Source organism: Danio rerio, chromosome 4 (genome assembly GCF_049306965.1).
Source record: "Danio rerio strain Tuebingen ecotype United States chromosome 4, GRCz12tu, whole genome shotgun sequence".
NCBI classification, from domain to species: Eukaryota; Metazoa; Chordata; class Actinopteri; order Cypriniformes; family Danionidae; genus Danio; species Danio rerio.
Window position 1 is genome coordinate 42,904,810 of NC_133179.1, and position 22,505 is coordinate 42,927,314.

Below are 22,505 nucleotides of genomic sequence, written 5' to 3' on the forward strand. Positions count from 1 at the left end.
GTTTGCGATCAAAGTATTGTCCATGAATGTTCGGAAAAGCATGTGAACAAAACAATGGACAAGGGCTTTAATGCAAGTGAACCAAAAGGGGATCAAAAGTACTGTCTTGGAATGCCATGTAGTGGAATGTCCTGGGATGCCGTTGATTTTTAAGGCAATGGGATTCGCAGGACTTTTCGTCAAATCCTCGCACAACGTTAATTCATGACATTTGACAGATCCACGCCGAACGTCAAGCGACACCGTGATAGGAATGGGAGCATCTTACCATCATTGCTTCAGACTCAGGAAATGTTCTTGGAACTTCACACCACCTGGCCTCCAGAGGAGCTGTAGCTTTTTTTGCCCCGGGGAAGCATGATCCACACGGAAAGGAATAAAAAATGCTGGCCAGTCATCTAAGCGCTTCCAAGTGCCAAAAGGTAGCACCTTGCCCCGTGTGAGGCTCGAACTCACGACCTTCAGATTATGAGACTGACGCGCTGCCTACTGCGCCAACGAGGCAGACTGTTGGACTTGGGCAAACTGGGAAACACCAGCTTCCATGTCACGGTGCTGCGGAGTGGCTCCCAGGAGACAGCTTAAGTCAGGCAAGCATGTCAGGATGGCCGAGCGGTCTAAGGCGCTGCGTTCAGGTCGCAGTCTCCTCTGGAGGCGTGGGTTCGAATCCCACTTCTGACAAATCTAATCTTTGGCTACACGTTCAGGCTCAAGTCTTTAACTCTCTGGCACCATGTCCGAGTGATACAGTAACACTGACAAAGCACCGCATCAATCTCGTTGTGCAAAAATTTATGCAGCGTAGCAGTGTCCATGGCAGCCTTAATGGGCTCTTTAGACAGTATGTTTTAAGGCGTTTGCAATCAAGGTATTGTCCACAAAAACTCGGAAAAGCATGTGAACAAAACAATGAACGAGGGCTTTAATGCAAGAGAACCAAAAGGGGATCAAAAGTACTGTCTTGGAATGCCATGTAGTGGAATGTCCTGGGATGCCGTTGATTTTTAAAGCAATGGGATTCGCAGGACTTTTCGTCAAATCCTCGCACAACGTTAATTCATGACATTTGACAGATCCACGTAGCAATGTCCCTGGCAGCCGTAATAGGCTCTTTAGACTGTAGGTTTTAAGGCATTTGCAATCAAGGTATTGTCCACAAAAACTCGGAAAAGCATGTGAACAAAACAATGGACGAGGGCTTTAATGCAAGTGAACCAAAAGGGGATCAAAAGTACTGTCTTGGAATGCCATGTAGTGGAATGTCCTGGGATGCAGTTGATTTTTAAGGCAATGGGATTCGCAGGACTTTTCGTCAAATCCTCGCACAACGTTAATTCATGACATTTGACAGATCCACGCCGAACGTCAAGCGACACCGTTATAGGAATGGGAGCATCTTACCATCATTGCTTCAGACTCAGGAAATGTTCTTGGAACTTCACACCACCTGGCCTCCAGAGGAGCTGTAGCTTTTTTTGCCCCGGGGAAGCATAATCCACACGGAAGGGAATAAAAAATGCTGGCCAGTCATCTAAGCGCTTCCAAGTGCCAAAAGGTAGCACCTTGCCCCGGGTGAGGCTCGAACTCACGACCTTCAGATTATGAGACTGACGCGCTGCCTACTGCGCCAACGAGGCAGACTGTTGGACCTGTGCAAACCGGGAAACACCAGCTTCCATGTCACGGTGCTGCGGAGTGGCTCCCAGGAGACAGCTTAGTCCAGGCAAGCATGTTAGGATGGCCGAGCGGTATAAGGCGCTGCGTTCAGGTCGCAGTCTCCTCTGGAGGCGTGGGTTTGAATCCCACATCTGACAAACCTAATCTTTGGCTACGCGTTCAGGCTCAAGTCTAACTCTCTGGCACCATGTCCGAGTGATACAGTAAAACTGACAAAGCACCGCATCAATCTCGTTGTGCCAAAGTTTATGCAGCGTAGCAGTGTCCCTGGCAGCCTTAATGGGCTCTTTAGACTGTAGGTTTTAAGGCGTTTGCAATCAAGGTATTGTCCACAAAAACTCGGAAAAGCATGTGAACAAAACAATGGACGAGGGCTTTAATGCAAGTGAACCAAAAGGGGATCAAAAGTACTGTCTTGGAATGCCATGTAGTGGAATGTCCTGGGATGCCGTTGATTTTTAAGGCAATGGGATTCGCAGGACTTTTCGTCAAATCCTCGCACAACGTTAATTCATGACATTTGACAGATCCACGCCGAACGTCAAGCGACACCGTGATAGGAATGGGAGCATCTTACCATCATTGCTTCAGACTCAGGAAATGTTCTTGGAACTTCACACCACCTGGCCTCCAGAGGAGCTGTAGCTTTTTTTGCCCCGGGGAAGCATGATCCACACGGAAAGGAATAAAAAATGCTGGCCAGTCATCTAAGCGCTTCCAAGTGCCAAAAGGTAGCACCTTGCCCCGTGTGAGGCTCGAACTCACGACCTTCAGATTATGAGACTGACGCGCTGCCTACTGCGCCAACGAGGCAGACTGTTGGACTTGGGCAAACTGGGAAACACCAGCTTCCATGTCACGGTGCTGCGGAGTGGCTCCCAGGAGACAGCTTAAGTCAGGCAAGCATGTCAGGATGGCCGAGCGGTCTAAGGCGCTGCGTTCAGGTCGCAGTCTCCTCTGGAGGCGTGGGTTCGAATCCCACTTCTGACAAATCTAATCTTTGGCTACACGTTCAGGCTCAAGTCTTTAACTCTCTGGCACCATGTCCGAGTGATACAGTAACACTGACAAAGCACCGCATCAATCTCGTTGTGCAAAAATTTATGCAGCGTAGCAGTGTCCATGGCAGCCTTAATGGGCTCTTTAGACAGTATGTTTTAAGGCGTTTGCAATCAAGGTATTGTCCACAAAAACTCGGAAAAGCATGTGAACAAAACAATGAACGAGGGCTTTAATGCAAGAGAACCAAAAGGGGATCAAAAGTACTGTCTTGGAATGCCATGTAGTGGAATGTCCTGGGATGCCGTTGATTTTTAAAGCAATGGGATTCGCAGGACTTTTCGTCAAATCCTCGCACAACGTTAATTCATGACATTTGACAGATCCACGTAGCAATGTCCCTGGCAGCCGTAATAGGCTCTTTAGACTGTAGGTTTTAAGGCATTTGCAATCAAGGTATTGTCCACAAAAACTCGGAAAAGCATGTGAACAAAACAATGGACGAGGGCTTTAATGCAAGTGAACCAAAAGGGGATCAAAAGTACTGTCTTGGAATGCCATGTAGTGGAATGTCCTGGGATGCCGTTGATTTTTAAGGCAATGGGATTCGCAGGACTTTTCGTCAAATCCTCGCACAACGTTAATTCATGACATTTGACAGATCCACGCCGAACGTCAAGCGACACCGTTATAGGAATGGGAGCATCTTACCATCATTGCTTCAGACTCAGGAAATGTTCTTGGAACTTCACACCACCTGGCCTCCAGAGGAGCTGTAGCTTTTTTTGCCCCGGGGAAGCATAATCCACACTGAAGGGAATAAAAAATGCTGGCCAGTCATCTAAGCGCTTCCAAGTGCCAAAAGGTAGCACCTTGCCCCGGGTGAGGCTCGAACTCACGACCTTCAGATTATGAGACTGACGCGCTGCCTACTGCGCCAACGAGGCAGACTGTTGGACCTGTGCAAACCGGGAAACACCAGCTTCCATGTCACGGTGCTGCGGAGTGGCTCCCAGGAGACAGCTTAGTCCAGGCAAGCATGTTAGGATGGCCGAGCGGTATAAGGCGCTGCGTTCAGGTCGCAGTCTCCTCTGGAGGCGTGGGTTTGAATCCCACATCTGACAAACCTAATCTTTGGCTACGCGTTCAGGCTCAAGTCTAACTCTCTGGCACCATGTCCGAGTGATACAGTAAAACTGACAAAGCACCGCATCAATCTCGTTGTGCCAAAGTTTATGCAGCGTAGCAGTGTCCCTGGCAGCCTTAATGGGCTCTTTAGACTGTAGGTTTTAAGGCGTTTGCAATCAAGGTATTGTCCACAAAAACTCGGAAAAGCATGTGAACAAAACAATGGACGAGGGCTTTAATGCAAGTGAACCAAAAGGGGATCAAAAGTACTGTCTTGGAATGCCATGTAGTGGAATGTCCTGGGATGCCGTTGATTTTTAAGGCAATGGGATTCGCAGGACTTTTCGTCAAATCCTCGCACAACGTTAATTCATGACATTTGACAGATCCACGCCGAACGTCAAGCGACACCGTGATAGGAATGGGAGCATCTTACCATCATTGCTTCAGACTCAGGAAATGTTGTTGGAACTTCACACCACCAGGCCTCCAGAGGAGCTGTAGCTTTTTTTGCCCCGGGGAAGCATGATCCACACGGAAGGGAATAAAAAATGCTGGCCAGTCATCTAAGCGCTTCCAAGTGCCAAAAGGTAGCACCTTGCCCCGTGTGAGGCTCGAACTCACGACCTTCAGATTATGAGACTGACGCGCTGCCTACTGCGCCAACGAGGCAGACTGTTGGATGTGGGCAAACTTGGAAACACCAGCTTCCATGTCACGGTGCTGCGGAGTGGCTCCCAGGAGACAGCTTAGGTCAGGCAAGCATGTCAGGATGGCCGAGCGGTCTAAGGCGCTGCGTTTAGGTAGCAGTCTCCTCTGGAGGCGTGGGTTGAATCCCACTTCTGACAAACCTAATCTTTGGCTACGCGTTCAGGCTCAAGTCTTTAACTCTCTGGCACCATGTCCGAGTGATACAGTAACACTGACAAAGCACCGCATCAATCTCGTTGTGCCAAAGTTTATGCAGCGTAGCAGTGTCCCTGGCAGCCTTAATGGGCTCTTTAGACTGTAGGTTTTAAGGCGTTTGCAATCAAGGTATTGTCCATGAAAGTTCGGAAAAGCATGTGAACAAAACAATGGACAAGGGCTTTAATGCAAGTGAACCAAAAGGGGATCAAAAGTACTGTCTTGGAATGCCATGTAGTGGAATGTCCTGGGATGCCGTTGATTTTTAAGGCAATGGGATTCGCAGGACTTTTCGTCAAATCCTCGCACAACGTTAATTCATGACATTTGACAGATCCACGCCGAACGTCAAGCGACACCGTGATAGGAATGGGAGCATCTTACCATCATTGCTTCAGACTCAGGAAATGTTGTTGGAACTTCACACCACCTGGCCTCCAGAGGAGCTGTAGCTTTTTTTGCCCCGGGGAAGCATGATCCACACGGAAGGGAATAAAAAATGCTGGCCAGTCATCTAAGCGCTTCCAAGTGCCAAAAAGTAGCACCTTGCCCCGTGTGAGGCTCGAACTCACGACCTTCAGATTATGAGACTGACGCGCTGCCTACTGCGCCAACGAGGCAGATTGTTGGACCTGGGCAAACTGGGAAACACCAGCTTCCATGTCACGGTGCTGCGGAGTGGTTCTCAGGAGACAGCTTAAGTCAGGCAAGCATGTCAGAATGGCCGAGCGGTCTAAGGCGCTGCGTTCAAGCTGGGGAACAATCGTCCAACAAAGAAGGGGAAGAAGGGAAGAAAAGGGGGAAGAAAGAAAGGGAAGAAGAGGGGGAAGAAACGAAGAAAGGAAAGGGTGAATTCTAAGCTTCCCGGACACGCCTTCCCTGCACCTGCTTTACGTCACGCATAGTGATACTGTTCTGTGTTAAAACAACGCAATTTGAGTTACATTGATTTCTATTGCAGGTGCTCACCAAGACCGGGGTTCGAATCCAGCTAAATACGCTTTATTGTTATTGGTTAATTATTACTCAATAAACTAACTGTTTAAATGTGTAATGCTCCAAGGTAAATAAAATATGCCTAAGCGCTTTATTCTTGTGTTTTTTGACATTCTTTCATTAAAAATAAAGCATACTAACTTGAATGTGTCACTATTTAGTAGTTGTTGTAGCATTGTTATGCTTATGGTTATTATTGTTCTGTATTTTGATGTACAAATGATCTATAGAAATGTCATAGAGTATATAGTGTACACACACACACACATATATACATATATATATATATATATATATATATATATATATATATATATATATATATATGTGTGTGTGCATAGTGTATATGGAATTAAAAGTCAAGTAGTCAGTTATTTATATATGCATTATTTATCTAACAATTGTCAACAGAACAGTAATGAATATAGAGTAGAAAATGTAAAAATAATAAATTAGTTATTAATAATACAGTATTAACAATATAAATAAACAATGTTAATAAAACGTTAAATACAAACAGAAACCGACACAAAGTGGACTTAAAAGTCAAGGACATTTATTAATGCAATATTTATTTAACAATGGTCAACAAAACAGTAGTGAACATGGAATAAAAATTCTTAAAAATTAAATGTTAAATATTAACAGAATAAATACAAAATTAACAAATTAAATAAAATGTTAAATAAATTTAGAAACCAACAATAAGTGAAATAGAATAAATTTAACTATTACGGTTGTAACCTGTATACACTTTATACATACACACACATATAAATAATAAATAAGTTAAATAAAATGTCAACAAAATAAATAAACTTTAAATAAAAAGTGCAATAAAACAGAATCAAACAAGGCAATTTAAGAACTATTATGGTTATAAACTGTATAAACTATAGACATACACATAAATAATAAACAGTTAAATAAAATGTTAACAAAATAAATTATTTTTATAAAATGTGAAATAAAATAGAAACCAACAAGTGAAATAGTATAAATTGAAGATCTATTATGGTTGTAAACTTTATACACTCTGTACACACACACACACACACACACACACACACATATAAATAATAAATTAAATAAAATGTTAACAAAATAAATACACTATTTAAATAAAATGCGCAATAAAATAGAAACCAACAACAAGTGAAATAGAATAAACTGTAGAACTATTATGGTTATAAACTATATAAATACACACACATATATAAATAATAAATAAGTTAAATAAAATGTTAACAAAATAAATTATTAAAAAGTAAAATGTGCAAAAAAACAAGTGAAATAGAATAAATTGAATTATTATGGTTATAAACTGTAAACACTATACACACACACACACACACACACACATAAATAATATAAAAGTTAAATAAAATGTCAACAAAATAAATACACTATTTAAAGAAAATGTTAAATAAAAATATAAACTAACAGCAAGTGAAATTGAATAAACTGAAGAACTATTACACTATATACATACACAAACAAGCAAACACATTATTTTGGGTTGGTCCTTTTCATTTCCTCTAGCCACTCTTCTTTAGTTAAAGTTTCAGTCTGTGGGCAGTACACCCTGCCCCTGAGTTGGCTATGGCCTGTGGCATTTGTTTTGAACTGCCCACACTTTTTACAAGTGTTCGCTTGAACAGTTCTACGGTACGGTCTTTTGGGAATGGCTCCAGATGTGGACGGTGATGCGGCAGGCTGTGAGCTGGTACTGGACATTGTTGGCTGAAGTGGTGGCTGTCTGAGTGGCATCCCCTGCACCATTGGGATACCCTGGGCCATCTGCACTCCTTGCATCATCGGGATACCCTGGGCCATAGGGATTCCCTGGACCATTGGCACAGCCTGTAACATTGGTACACCCTGAAACATCGGCATACCCTGGTACCCTGGTGTAGCTGGGATGTATATGTTGGGTACCATCTGCAGCGATGCTCCAGGTGCTGGTGGTGTAAATATGACCTGGGTCTGTACTGGTGCCTTAGGTCTGAGTGGGGGTCGTCCAACAGATGTCTGCCTCTGCCTTGCCTGACCTGCTGTGCTCTCTGGCAACACATACTGGTGCTGCTCTCCTGGTTGGTCTGGCTCTTTCCGAAGACTTTTGGCAACTGGGAGAGGCTCCTGGGCTTCTGGGAGGTGTTGAGGCAACTGAATACCCTGAAGCCACACAGACAGCTCCTGCTTCTTCTGTCTGTTATTAAACCACTGAATCAGGGTATTCTGGTTTACCTCAACCAGCTGCATGGATGTACCTCCCATTACCAAGCTGTTGCCCAGTACGAGTTGCCTAATCCTGCGGTAGTCAAAGTCAAAGTCAAAGTCAGCTTTATTGTCAATTCAGCCACATGTACAAGACATACAGAGAATCGAAATTGCGTTACTCTCAGACCCAAGGTGCTTAACATTAATATAAAATATATATATAAAAAAATTGTAGAGTTTAAGAAAAAAAAGAAAATTTAGAAAATTTACAGTATATACATTACATAAATGTGGTCTAAGAAATATACATATGTAATAAAAAATTGTAAACAATACAGTGACATTAAGGGCATATAGCAATGAGTGCAAAGTAAACCAGAGTTGTGCAGATAAAAAACAGTATAGTGCAAAAAGAACTTGTAAACATGATAATTGTGATAAAGTGACAGTGACATATTGGGAGGTAGTATATGTGTCTGCATAAAGTGACCAGTGCAGATGAGTGTGTGTGTGTGTGTGTGTGTGTGTGTGTGTGTGTGTGTGTGTGTGTGTGTGTCAGAGTCCAGAGGTGCGAGGGGAGGAGGTGCGTGGGGAGGGAGCGGGGAGCAGAGCTGGGAGAGAGTTCAGCTTCCTGACAGCCTGATGAATGAAGCTGTCTTTCAGTCTGTTGGTCCTGGCCTGGAGACTGCGCAGTCTCCTCCCTGATGGCAGCAGACTGAAGAAGCTGTGCATTGGGTGGGTGGCATCTGCTGTTATGCAGAGGGCTTTACGGGTAAGACGTGTGCTGTAGATGTCCTGAAGGGAGGGGAGAGAGACACCAATGATCTTCTCAGCTGTTCTCACTATGCGTTGAAGTGTTTTCCTGCAGGATGCATTGCAGGTTCCAAACCACACAGTGATGCAGCTGGTCAGGATGCTCTCAATAGTGCCTCTGTAGAAGGTGTACATGATTGGGGCTGGTGCTCTTGCTCTTTTGAGTTTTCGGAGGAAGTAGAGACGCTGCTGTGATTTTTTGGCCAGTGCAGTGGAGTTTTTAGTCCAGGAGAGATCCTCAGTGATGTGTACACCCAGGAACTTGGTGCTGCTCACACGCTCCACAGTCGCACCGTTGATGGTCAGGGGAGCATGGGGAGTGTGCTCTTTCCTGAAGTCAACAACAATCTCTTTCGTCTTCTCCACATTCAAAAAGAGATTGTTGTCTCTGCACCACTCGGCCAGACGGCTCACCTCACTTCTGTAGTTTTCCTCATCGTTTTTGTTGATGAGACCCACCACAGTTGTGTCATCCGCAAACTTGATGAACAGATTGGAGTTGTGTGATGGTGCACAGTCATGAGTGAGCAGGGTGAAGAGGATAGGGCTCAGAACACATCCCTGAGGGGCCCCAGTGTTTAAAGTGATGGTGCTGGATGTGTTACTGCCGGCCCGTACTGCTTGTGGTCTTCCAGTGAGAAAATCCAGCAGCCAGTTACACAGAGAGGTGTTCAGCCCCAGCTGGAGCAGTTTATGAGAGAGCTGTTGGGGGATGATAGTGTTGAATGCTGAACTGAAGTCTATGAACAGCATACGGACGCAGGAGTCTTTTTTGTCCAGATGTGTGAGTGCTGTGTGAAGTGCAGTGGAGATGGCATCATCAGCCGAGCGGTTGGGCCGATAAGCAAATTGAAATGGGTCCAGGGAGGGGGGGAGGACAGACTTAATGTGCTGCATAACAAGCCGTTCAAAGCACTTCATGATGATAGGAGTCAGTGCAATAGGACGGTAGTCATTAAAGCAGGAGGGAGATGAGTTTTTTGGGACCGGAATGATGGTAGTGGCTTTAAAACAGGTGGGGACAACAGCCTGGGTTAGAGAGATGTTAAAAATGTCTGTGAAGACATTAGTGAGTTCTGATGCACAGTCTCTCAGTACACGACCTGGGATGTTGTCAGGGCCCGGAGCTTTGCGTGCGTTAATCCTGCTGAGAGACCTCCTCACACTGTCCGGAGACAGAGTCATCACCTGGTCACCAGGGGGAGGTGGCATCTTCTGTGCAATGGTGCTGTTTTGTCCCTCAAAACGAGCGAAGAATTTGTTTAGCTCGTTCAGCAGGGGGATGGTGCTGTCACATGTCTGTGGTTGAGGTTTGTAGTCTGTGATGGACTGTATTCCTCTCCACAGACTCCGTGTGTCCCTGCTGTCATTAAAGCGATGGGCTATACCTCTGGAGTACTGTCTCTTAGCTTCTCTGATGCCACGGGAAAGGTTGGCTCTAGCTGACTTTAGGCTCGCCTCATCTCCAGCTCTAAAGGCAGTGTTCCTAGCCTTCAGGAGGTTGAAGACCTCTCCTGTTAGCCATGGCTTCTGATTGGGACGGACTGTGATGGTTTTGGTGACTGTTACATCCTCAGTGCATTTGTTTATGTAGGCTGTAACAGTCTCAGCATACTCCTGGAGGTCAGTGGTGTTGTTGTAAGTGGCAGCCTGTTTAAACATATCCCAGTCTGTGGTATTGAAGCAGTCTTGTAAAGCCTCTGAAGAACCTTCTGGCCACACTTGTATCTCCTTGCAAACCGGTTTGGTGACTTTAACGATCGGTCTGTAAGCAGGCATTAGCATGACAGTTAAGTGGTCTGAGGCACCAAGGTGGGGGAGGGGGAAGGCTTTGTAAGCTCCTCTCTGTGTGGTGTAAACAAAGTCCAGTGTGTTATTGCCCCGTGTTGGAAAGTCTATGTGTTGTTGTATTTTTGGAAACACACTCTTAAGGTCTGCATGGTTAAAGTCCCCTGCCAGGATGAGAAAAGCATCGGGGTGGCCTGTCTGCTGCTCACTAATGTGCAGGTACAGGTCATTTAGTGCCTCACTCCTGTTGTTTGCATTGGAGCTGGGAGGGATGTAAACAGCGAAAAGCAGAATGGCTGTGTATTCCCTCGGTAGATAAAATGGACGGCACTTAATAATCATGAACTCCACCAGTGGAGAGCAGTGTTTGCGGACTACAACTGCATCGCGGCACCATGACTCATTGATGTAAACACAGAGCCCGCCACCGCGGGTCTTACCTCCCGCGACGATAGCTCTGTCTGCTCTGTAGCATGTTAGCTGGTCGAGCTGAATGGCGCTGTCCGGAACGTTGTCGTTGAGCCAAGTTTCCGTAAACACAAAAACACAACAGTCCTTTACAGTCCTCTGTGATGAACGAAGTAGACGGATGTAGTCCAGTTTGTTGTCTAGCGAGCGTACGTTCGCTAGGATGATGGAGGGGATAGCGGGTTTGTGGGGGTTAGCCGCTAGCCTAGTTCGGATACCCCCGCGCTTACCCCTCTTCTGCTTCCTCTCGCGCCGCTTGAAGCGCCTCCATAGTGGGCGAGGTGGTGAGGTGGGGGTCGGAGGATGGGTAGGCATCCGGAGCAAGCCGAGATCTTGCAGCTCCTCAGTGTCCGCGGAGTTTAGTCTTGCAGGATCAGAGACCATCTTGAAAGGGTTCCCTTGCCTTTTCGCTTGGGACTAGGGTGGATGGTACAAAGCCTAATAAAGATGGTCTCCACAAGACGGCAACAGTCAGGCCACTGAGCAGGAGCACTGCTTGCACCCAGCACACATCTGGTAGTGCTCTCCACGCCAGGGGTGTGAGTGGGCTTCTTGGGTGTTTTAAATCACCCACTCAGCAGTCGCTTCTGGTGTCGAGCTGCATACACCACCCGCTTCTTGTCTTGGTCATGCAGGCTTTGCCAAAGACCAATGATCTCGTTGGCCTCCTGGTTGGTGAGGCTGAGGCTTTTGTGGGTCCGAAGCTCAACCAGATATTCAGCCAGCCTGTCCACATGCTGGAAGCCCGGAATATTTTGGTAGTCAACAGCTTAATGAAAGCACAACAAAATAAAATAGCATATTCAATTTTTCAATGCATAATTCCATAATTGTTTCTGTTATCATGTTGAAGCTGCACTACGGAAATAAACTTGATGCGTGTTTGACTTTACACTTTATTTTAAAATTATTCTAGATCACTGTAAAGACAGAAATTAGTGGGACTTACAGTCTCTTCATCACCATCATCATCGTCGTCATCATCATTGTCTTCGTCATCATCTTCCGTAGCCTCTTCTGGCTCTAAGGGCACAGGTGAAATTGGTTCTTCAGGCTGCGCAGGTGGGTCAGGGACCAGTGCAGGGCATGTGGAGACTGGCAAAGAAGCGACACTGCTGGTGACTGCAGTGGAGGAACCCGATCTCAATGTGGAGGAGGATGGTGACAGAGCAGCCTCCGGATCAACAATAGTGTGATCCTCACTGATGTCACAGAAGCCCTCATCTTCTTCTCGCTCATCCACATTGAGATCCTCAATGAGCTCAGCAGTCTGCTCACAGTCTGGGTTCATGTTCTGCAGTGCCTGACCAGTCTGCTGGAACAGATACTGCCCTCCAATGAGCTCACCTGAAAAAAATAAATGAAACATAAATAAACAAATTTTAAGAGCCATGTTTGATTGGGTGTTGAAGTAGCAAGTAGTTTTAAAAGCTCAACGTCAAGGAAGAAACAAACAAAAACATACATTTTAATCAGAGATCCAAAACATAATAAATATTCTGGACAAAACATCTAATGAAATGCAATGGAAATACAACGAAGACAGAGAAATGTACAAATAAATTTCCCTCAAAGCTTGTAGCATTATGTTTGATAATGACATGTAATGATAACTTTGTATCTTGCTTTAATGTAATGATAACTTTGTATCTTGCTTTACTTCAGTAAATAGTCATGAAATAGTCATGAAACAATACATTTGTTCTTACAAATATTTAAAGACAAGCAAAGATTTCACAGCACAAAGCTCATGAACATTGACCTACTGTATCAAACTGGATACAGTAGACGGAGAGAACACAGAAATTGCAGGTTTATTAACAATAGCAAAATCTCTTACCAGTGTAACGTGCAGGCGGACAAAAGTTGGGCACCACTTTTCTCCCAAACAGCTTTTCAAAGTTGCAGTTTACACAGTGAACAAGTTCTCCTGTGTAGCTGCGTAAAGCTGATGGTTCAGATGCCAAGGAAGCAGCCTCCCGGTCCTGGTTCCACCTGTTTAGTCCCTCCAGCAAATAAATCTGAAAGTTCAGACTATTTGCGCTGTACCCTGTAAATATTAAAAACAATGTTTAGGACTTAATTAAAAAACAAACACACAAAGACATTTAATGCGTTTTTACACAATGTTTGTGCAGAATCATACCTGGGATGAAACGATTGAGGTGTAAATGAAAAGACTCGAGAGACGTGGAGCCCCTGGCACATTTGTAGGTCCGTAGCAGAACACCTTCCTTGGTTATGCTCCCCGTTTCAGTATAGAGCACGACACCAGGGGGGTCCTGAATGCATTTTATATGCTTTTTTTGGACACTCCAGATGTGCCCCATCCTTTCCTTGTCTAAAAGAGGAACGCCCAGCGAGTCATTGCCCTTGTTGCTCATGAGCTCAGTAAGAAGCTGTTCAAGTAGAAGGATGGTAGTCTCCTCCCCACGGGTCCTCCTCCGGCAATGGAGAGCCAGCTCCTCCCTGGTGAGATGCTTGTTGACATCAGCATCTGTCAACGCAGGCCAACCTTGGGACATCAACAGTGCTCGCTTTGCTTGGCGTAGCAAAGAAACATCAGCCGCATCCCATTCAAAAATGCACGCAGAGATCCGTGACATGAAGATGGGATACAGTTGATGAGCATCAGTTGTACATCCCACAGCAATCCTGCGCATAAAGTGCCAGATGTCCAATTTCACAGTCAACTCCGGCCATCCTCTAAACCTGGCTTTGAGTTTGGTCTCACCCACATCAGTGCAGCACCCACAGTCCACATACAAAACAGCAGGTGGATCCACACCAGCCTCCTGGTATCTTCTGACCAGCCCATCCACCATCCTGTCCAGTCCTGCTCCTTCCTGGGCAGTGAGCACACTTATCAGCACCTGACCAAACTCATTGCCAACAGAGGTGAGCCAGAGTCCTGTTCCTTTTGCTGTCCCGGCCAGCTTTTTTGTGATCTAGATTAGACAAGAGAAGAACCATGGTGTATCGTCAGATCAAGCAGACTACACAAAGGGTTTTTACCAATGCTGGAATATAATAAAGAAATTATAAATTGATGAATATCCACTAACCTTTTTAGTTGAATCCATCTTCAAGATGGACCCATGGGTCGATGTTATCCTGGCATGGATTTCATTCAACCTTGTCAAGATGTCCTGGCTGTAGACAGTGAGGAGCCACTTGCAGCTTGGCACAACTGTAGGTGCTGGGGGCTCCTGGAAGGTGATCGGCAACACCCCAGGTCCACTGAGGAAATCCACACACTGAGTGGTGTAGCGGGCTAGACGCTGGAGCCACTCTTCACTGTGGTTTTCCTTCAGTTGTTTGATGACCCTTGTGGGGCTGTTGCCTAGTCCACGCTCACGCAGTAGGCGAATGACTCTTATATCACAGGCGTACCTTAGGAACAGAAGAATATTAATATAAACATATATATATATATATATATATATATATATATATATATATATATATATATATATATATATATATATATATGTAAAGTATTTTCATATATCTGTGATGATAGGTTAACAACTGCACGAGGAATAAAGGTGTTCAATTACTCACTTCTGTGTGAGAATGACCCGAAACTCTGAGCGATGGCCAAGATCCAGCTGCTGCAAAACAGTCTGACTCCAGGACACATGCGAGGCTTTGCACTTGGTACAGATGAGGGTTTCTGTAACCATGTTGTACATCCTGTCGATGTCCAGAACCTGCCGTGCCCTTTTGTGCAGACCTCCACCTGTCAGCTGATGCTGTCCACATGCAGGATTAGGGCAAAGGACTTTGACCCTCCACAGCTTGTATGGCATCCACAGCAAAAGTGAATGACAGAAAAATCTGTCTGGAGCTGGAGCCTGATTGTATGTAAGTGCAGGCTGTGGAGGGTAATACCAGAGCTGGAGGTTGTCTCGAAGCTCTGGCTTTCCTTTGGACCCCATTTTAAAAAGCCTGCTGGCAATCCACTTGTGGTCCTCTGGTGGCAAGGTTTCAGCCCAAAGGCGCGGAAGTGGAACAGCTGATGGAGCTTGCAACAATGACCCAGAAGGTGCAGTCTGTGAAGGAAAATAGATAAAACCTTTAGTCTGGTAATGTAAATGCGCCTTACATATTTGAGTGAGTACCCTCACATGATATCATGATTATAATCTAAATACCTTTGATTTTAAGTGATTGTTTTTAAATACCTTATTATGTTTTTCAATTCCAAAAATCATTAATAGAATTTCACCAATAAACATTTTCTTTAAAGAAGCAAAAGTATTTCCAATACAGTTATTTCCCTTTTTCCTTTCTACTTCTTTTCCATCCATTTTCTTTTCTTTTACTACTGTGAACATAAAATATCAACAGCAGAAGGCGTAATTTTTGTGATTCTTTGCTTTATTTTTTCCCCTCTTTATTTTGTTAACATTTATACATATATCAAGCTTAGTTAATTAACATCAAGTCAATTTAATTGGCTGGTCTTAAAACCACTTTGTGTGAATTCAGCTGGGGCAGCAAATATGCAAACCAAATTACCTTTTTTTGGACAGAAAATATGAAATTACTTACTGAGACAATGCCGGACGGCTCTGTGGAACTGGTCACTGCCGTAGTGGATGTGAGGACGGGGGCAGAAACTTGAAGGTCCTGTGTCAGTACAAACAAGCAGTATAACAAAGTGCATTTTGTAAATATATATCTATAAGTAACATTAACTAATCAGAATTTTTTGCAACCATTACTTTATTTGAACATTAATGTATAAAATCCATTGGGAATGAATGATTGCTGCTAAACTGTAAAATTTTGTCACAGCGCTTCTATGCAGAACAAAAAGTTTAAAGAATGGTGCTTATTTTTAATATATATGTTTTTATGCACTAAAAGAATACTACAGAGATGTTTTATTGAGATTTAATGTGACTGTACTTAATAAAAATAAGAATTAACGTAAAACAAATGCTTATACCAAATTCTCACAGAAAGCTATGTGGATTATGACAATACTTACAGCCGTGCTTGGTGTAGAAGCACTACACACTGCTGAACTGGGCTGAACGTCAACCTGTGATGGTCTTCTAGCCACACTAAGATTTGGCTTTGCTGCAGCAATGTGGGATCCGGAAAATCTTGGTTTGGTGAACTCAAAAAGGGCAAGACAAAAAGCATTTCATTAAAAACACTGTGTTCACAATGGCAAAATGTACACTACTGTTCAAAGGTTTGCGATCTGCTCAATGTATTTTTTTTATGTTTTAATTATGTTTATCAAGGCTACATTTATTTTATCAAATATTTAGTAAAAACTGGAATAATGTGAAATAATAATATAGGCAAATTAAATAAATAAAGAATAATTTATTCAAACAATTCAAATCAAATAAAATCTACTTAATTTATGAGCAAATCAAACACAATAGAATTCTTGCAAAATATGAGTAATATTAAGCTTTTATATTTTAACAATAATAATTTTTTGAACATTAGTGTATATCACATTAAATTTCAAGCAATTAGAAACTATCTTTCTATATGTCTGTTGGACAATCAGTTTGATTTCTCTACAGTGTTTCGAGTTCAAGCTGTTTTTTACTACCACCCTCTGCTACTTTTACAGGTAGAAATAAGATATAAGTTAGAATAGATTTAATTAGACAACTGGTTCATTGCAAATAAATGTGACACATTAGGCTTTGATTAAAATGATAGTTTTCTGGATCAAGGAGCAATATGCAAACAAATATTTTTTTTACTACCAAAGGAATAAAGTATTGCATTATGTTATATACAGTATTATTCTACTATTATTACATCATGCATTTCAACAAAAACATACATTGTATATTACAACATCACACTATGTGTTATATACAGTTGAAGTCTGATTTATTAGCCCGCTTTTTTATTTTTTTCCACCAATTTCTGTTTAATGGAGAGATTTGTTCAGCACATTTTTTTAAACATCAAAGTTTTAATAACTCATTTCTAAGAACTGATTTATTTTATCTTTGCCCTGATTACAGTAAATAATATTTGACTAGATATTCTTCAAGACACTTCTATACCACTTAAAGTGATATTTGAAGATTTAACTAGGTAAATTAGGTTAACTATGCAGGTTAGGGTAATTAGGCAAGTTATTGTATAACAATGGTTTGTTTTGTAGACTATGCCAAAAAAAAAAAAAAAAAAAAAGCTTAAAGACGCTCATAATATTGACCTTGAAAAATGTATTCGAAATAAAACAAATAAGACTTTTTCCCAGAAGAAAAAATAGTATCATACCTGTGGTAGCAAAATTATATATATATATATATTTTTTTTAAATAAGTACTTTTTCAAGATAATACCTCAGACTCGTTGTTTAGAAAAAGTAAAAATTTTAGCTTACACTTAAAATCAAAACAAAGTATTTACTATTAGTGTTTATTATGTATCATTATCTGAAGACAAGAGGTTAAAATGTAGCTTTAAAAACTGACCCTGACCATGACCTGACCATGTAATTTAATCCAATCACAGAAACTCAAACCCACCAATCAGCAAGTGTCTGCTACCCCCCACTGTGCAAGAGGTGTGAAAAGAAGCAGGTCTCTAGCAACACCTCAACTTTTTTTTTGCTTTTTGTTCTTTTCTCTCCTATGTTTGAACTTTGAACTGAACTTTGAGCACCTTGAACACTTGAAACACTGAAATTGTCTTTTCTTTTGATTTTTAAATGAAATCTTTGATGCCACTGATGGAGTAGACGGGGGCTGGGGCTGGGCCTCAAGTTGTCTCGTCTCCATCACCTCCTGAGCAGGTACAGTAGGGGCAGGTTGTTGCACCGTCTGTGCTGGAGCAGCAGAAGCAGTACTCTGCTAAAAATAAATCACAAGAATTATACAGTCATGGCAGGGTCGAGTGGCTGAGCGGTCTAAGGCGCTGGATTAAGGCTCCAATCTCTTTGGGGGTGTGGGTTTGAATCCCACCGCTGCCAGGCAGTACTTTTAGGATGCTTGAGAATGACCTCTCTGCTTGAGCAAACAGACTTGCAGAGTGATACTGCATGCTTCCGCTCACATCCAAACGTAGACTCCTTGGCCAAAGTTGAAGGGCTTCACTAGGAAGCTCGGCGTCCTCTCTGCTTCCGAAAAATTGGGCAGAAAAGGGACCACTGCAAGGAGTCATCCGGGATAGAGTAGCCAAGGGATCTAAGGTGTTGGATTTAGGCTCCAGTCTCTTCGTGGGCGTGGATTCGAATCCCACCGCTGCCAGGCAGTCCTTTTAGGATGCATAGATACATCTAGGGTAGCGTGGCTGAGAGTCTAAGGCGCTGCATTTAGACTCCAGTCTCTTCGGGGGCCTGGGTTCAAATCCCACTGCTGCCAGATGTGGTTTTAAACACGGCCAAACTGCTTGAGCAGGGGTCTCAAACTCAATATTTTGTGGCCCGCGCCGACCGCTGTACACTGACAGAATTAGCGGAGCGAATTCTATCAGTACACAGCGGTCACTGGCATTCCCCGCCCGCCGTGTAAACAAAATGCTCGTTTGAGGTGCGCCTCGCCTTGACTGCATTGTAAACGAGAGCAGGCATCTGCAGTAAGAGGAGGGCTCAAAAATTACATCAGAAGTCGGACACCTGCCGAATCTCGCTGTTTACCCACCTGGAAACGTCACCAGTGGCGGAGATCTCGTTCGCGTTTTTTATCGCAGACGAATGACCTCATAAAAAAATACTATGGTGATTTATAGTAAATATTACAGCGTTTTTGAACATGTTTAGTATTGGGTTGTGTTTATAGTTGTTGTGATACCAGAACTATAACATTTAAATAGGCTATTTTATAACATGGTTCAAAAGCACTACAGTATACATTACTATAGTATTTTTTTAAATGTGGGAGTGGATGCAATAGAAATATCACTGTTTTTACAGAGATGGTCAGAATTACAGAAGATGAACAGCTCATTAACTAAAAGGGTGTATTAAAAATATAATTCTGTATATTCAACAAACGTTAAAAGAATAACAAAATAAACAGCTTATACTGCAAGAAAGCTTTCAAGAAACCTAATTTGGCTACATTATAAATGAAGTAGCCATAGCAAGATGCTTTTGAGTGACAAGTCATGACAAATGTTTGTTTGACAAATAAATTCTTAGGGGGTTAATTATATTGACATGCTTATTAGGTCTATATAAACTGCTTTTACTCCAGCCAGACTAAAATAAATAGCTCAAGACTTTCTCAAGAATAAAAACTATTAGACTGTAGGAAAAACTGTGGAAATGTTCTTGGTCTATTAAACATGACTTTTGACTCCACATACACATACATATACATATGTGTGTGTGTGTGTGTGTGTCTTGTTTACTACACTCTTTTCACTTCTCATATGAAACCACACAAAGATGGGGCTTAATGACAAAACAGTCTGATTACCTTAGTATGTCTGAATATGTGTGTATTGACTTTCATTGAATAACACTGCATTAAAATTATAATACAAAATTCACACAAACATACACATCCTAATGATTTATTAATAACATTTAGTTATATTGGATAGGTCACGTTATGTTTTACAAAGATGTGTTTTGTTTTTGTTTGCGTGTAAATCTAAATAAATAACCATATGTAATGCTCTTTATGACTTTTTTTTATTATCAACGAAAATGCAAAAAAGGTATTTAACAAATCCAGGTATAAACCTTAGTAAAACAAGATAATAAAGTGTAATGTGTCAGTCTCATCCAATCAGCATTAAGCTGTCTCGTCAGCCAGTCGTTTCCCATCATGCTTTTGGTAACGCAGTCTTTTGAGAGCAACTGCGGCCGACTGCTCTATCCGAGGTACCCGCCTCGCGATCGCGAGAGTTTTTTGGCGCACGTCAGCGTGACATCAGAACGAGGCGAAGGCAAGTCGGACACATTTCTAACCGGCATTGCGGTGATCACCGGTGATCGATTCTGCGCAGATTTTGTTTAAATCAAACAAGCCTAAAGGAGCGGGGATGCCGGTGACGTCACCACGCACCCCGCCCCTTTGTTAGACGCTTTGACGGGCGGGAATAGCCAAGGTAAGCTGTTCCCGCCCCTGCCTGCCATATGCGCCCGAAAATTAATCTATGCGACCTTATAATATATTTGGGCTTATTAGTGCGACTGCTGATAATGGTTGTAGTGCGATCTGTTTTGATTTTTTGTAAAAACGTGCTGAATCGCTCTTCCCTGCCGCAATGTTGGTTCATATTAGTTGTCAATCACTCAAGGTATTCCGCTGTCAGATGACAGGGAAGGAGCTTTTATGACCACGGGAAATGCAAACGGCAGAAGAGTAAAAACTTAAAGCACACAGGTTTGCAAACCCCACCTAAAATTGAGGTGCAGATGAGAGCGATCATGACACGTCACGTGGTGAATAATAATCCACCAGCTGAGATCAATCGAGTACGCGCTTCATGGAGAAGGCGCCCGAATATCCATGCGTTGCATTCACTGCGTGTTCAGCGCAAATGTCCGCTAAAAGTCAAATCTAATACCATCGCCAAAGAAGCTCGCCTTTACTAAGTTTACACTGAAACTGCGTCTCATAACAAACAGCGGTATTCCGCCGGTGGTCATCGCAAGAATCTTGCGCTGCCTGCTCTTAAATTGGGTCGGCTGACTCGCCAGCTTTTCCACTAACACAGAAAAATGAAGATCATCTCAGACTGAACCTTTAAATTGACACAAACTGAAACCAAATCTTTTAAAGAGTGATAGAAGTGAGACTTTACTTTCTTTCTTTTGTCTATTCTTTTTTGAGGTGTATATTATTATTTTTTTATTTATTTACTGATGACTGCTTTGCAGCTTTCATCATTGAATTGAATGATTTATTATAATCTTTTGTTTGTTTTGTAGCAGAAATATTATTTATTAAATTGACATGCATATAAAAACAGCAGTACAAAATAAATATTTCTTACTGCAATGCTTCATTTTTGTTTGATGCAAACTATACAATTATTTTTCATAAAGTAACAGACTTTTTATAGCAGATAACCTACATTCATGCACATTCAAGGCAGTATCATAATGAGAAATGTTATTCATTTTTACTATTATTGTCATTTTCATCATCATTAATATTCTATAATTATTAGACATTCATTTTGGAATTATTGCACACAAATATCAATGTCTTCGCAGCATTAGTTAGATAGTTGTTTCTGGTTTTTGTCAGTCGAAACACTATTGATGTTGTTTTAAAATACAATAAATCCCTTAAAAAGCAATTTGCAGCGGTGCTCAATCATTTTTGGTGGGTGCTCCTAAATTTTTTCTGGTGCTCCTAAATTTATTTTGGTGCTCCTAAATATTTGAAGTTGGGAGCACCGGTGCTACCAAGTAAAAAAGTTAATTTCGAGCCCTGTCTTATATATATTATAGGTAGATACAGACTGGTACAGACTGATGTGACTGGAGTGGGGGTGTTTTATTTATACATATATACGCCTTTTTTTTAGGTGAGGGAATGGAAGTTTTGAGTGAGTTCCCCCACTTTTTTCCCTAGGACTTGGCCTTTTTGGGAGCACATATTTGTGTGAGAAGTTATTCTCCACCTTGAACTTCAATAAGTCAAAGTATAGGTCTAGACTTAATGATGATCTTCTTCAAGCCATACTGAGGGTCTTAACTGCTTCCGCTCTAAAGCCAAATGTGGTTCAGATTTGTGAGAAGAAGCGCTGTCAAGTCTCTGGCAGCAAGAAGTAGGCAAAAGATGCCATGTTCAGAAGAACAGTTCATAATCTTCACTCAATGTTCTATTAATGTTCAGGACACTTCATGTTCAGAAGAAATAATTAAAACTGTTAATAATGACATTTGAGCACTTTTTTTTGTGAAATCCCTTATGCGGCCCAGCCTCACCCAGACTTTGCCTCCTGCGGCCCCCAGGTAAATTGAGTTTGAGACCCCTGTGCTTGAGTGTGTGCGCGTTCGCAGTGAACGCTGGAACTGAGAGAGTAAATTTAGGTTGGCGACTAGTTAGTATAATGTGTTCTTTAAAACTCAAGGCAGACTCGTTGGTGTGACAGCAACACATTCCCAAGCTCGAATCTGCTCAGGAGCAAGTGTCTTTCCCATGATTAGATTGCAGCATCTTAACAAAGTCTGCACTGGAAGTCTCTCTCTGCCATTGCTCCTTTTTAGCAAGAGCACCCTATTGAAACAGGAACAGTAAAGATTCACAATTAGAGTAGTAATACTCCATAACTGGATTTGAATATAATAACAACAACAATGTGGGGTCTGCTGTAATGGAATCAGTAACTTTCACTCTTTTGTGAAATAACAGTTACCTTGTAATCAGGTGCTTAAATGCATCGCAGCTGGCTGCCGTTTGGAGAAAACTTCAAATGCCTTGAGTGTGCTCAAACAGAGACAGAACTGTGGTTGACAGGAAGGTGGGAGTGCTTCCTAAGCTGGTATTAAGGAGCTCTCTTTCTTTGTGGAGAAGGTCCAGCAAGGCATGGCCAAATTGAACTGATTT

General features: G+C 42.5%; 1 long non-coding RNA gene and 10 other non-coding genes across 11 annotated transcripts; 4 read left to right on the forward strand and 7 right to left on the reverse strand.

Moving 5' to 3' along the window:
* Window positions 1–431: 431 nt before the first annotated feature.
* trnam-cau (transfer RNA methionine (anticodon CAU)) lies at window positions 432–504 on the reverse strand. The gene has a single exon. It is a non-coding gene; the product is annotated as a tRNA-Met (tRNA).
* A 94-nt stretch (window positions 505–598) lies between these two features.
* On the forward strand, window positions 599–681 carry trnal-cag (transfer RNA leucine (anticodon CAG)). Its single transcript has one exon. It is a non-coding gene; the product is annotated as a tRNA-Leu (tRNA).
* Window positions 682–1,564: 883 nt separating this feature from the next.
* trnam-cau (transfer RNA methionine (anticodon CAU)) lies at window positions 1,565–1,637 on the reverse strand. Its single transcript has one exon. It is a non-coding gene; the product is annotated as a tRNA-Met (tRNA).
* A 94-nt stretch (window positions 1,638–1,731) lies between these two features.
* trnal-cag (transfer RNA leucine (anticodon CAG)) lies at window positions 1,732–1,814 on the forward strand. The gene has a single exon. It is a non-coding gene; the product is annotated as a tRNA-Leu (tRNA).
* Window positions 1,815–2,417: 603 nt separating this feature from the next.
* trnam-cau (transfer RNA methionine (anticodon CAU)) lies at window positions 2,418–2,490 on the reverse strand. Its single transcript has one exon. It is a non-coding gene; the product is annotated as a tRNA-Met (tRNA).
* Window positions 2,491–2,584: 94 nt separating this feature from the next.
* On the forward strand, window positions 2,585–2,667 carry trnal-cag (transfer RNA leucine (anticodon CAG)). Its single transcript has one exon. It is a non-coding gene; the product is annotated as a tRNA-Leu (tRNA).
* Window positions 2,668–3,550: 883 nt separating this feature from the next.
* On the reverse strand, window positions 3,551–3,623 carry trnam-cau (transfer RNA methionine (anticodon CAU)). The gene has a single exon. It is a non-coding gene; the product is annotated as a tRNA-Met (tRNA).
* A 94-nt stretch (window positions 3,624–3,717) lies between these two features.
* On the forward strand, window positions 3,718–3,800 carry trnal-cag (transfer RNA leucine (anticodon CAG)). The gene has a single exon. It is a non-coding gene; the product is annotated as a tRNA-Leu (tRNA).
* Window positions 3,801–4,403: 603 nt separating this feature from the next.
* trnam-cau (transfer RNA methionine (anticodon CAU)) lies at window positions 4,404–4,476 on the reverse strand. Its single transcript has one exon. It is a non-coding gene; the product is annotated as a tRNA-Met (tRNA).
* Window positions 4,477–5,257: 781 nt separating this feature from the next.
* trnam-cau (transfer RNA methionine (anticodon CAU)) lies at window positions 5,258–5,330 on the reverse strand. The gene has a single exon. It is a non-coding gene; the product is annotated as a tRNA-Met (tRNA).
* A 9,284-nt stretch (window positions 5,331–14,614) lies between these two features.
* LOC141381997 (uncharacterized) lies at window positions 14,615–16,156 on the reverse strand. The gene is made up of 3 exons (XR_012402933.1): window positions 15,995–16,156; window positions 15,553–15,630; window positions 14,615–15,050 (listed from the first exon to the last, which is right to left on the reverse strand). It is a non-coding gene; the product is annotated as an uncharacterized lncRNA (long non-coding RNA).
* Window positions 16,157–22,505: the final 6,349 nt, after the last annotated feature.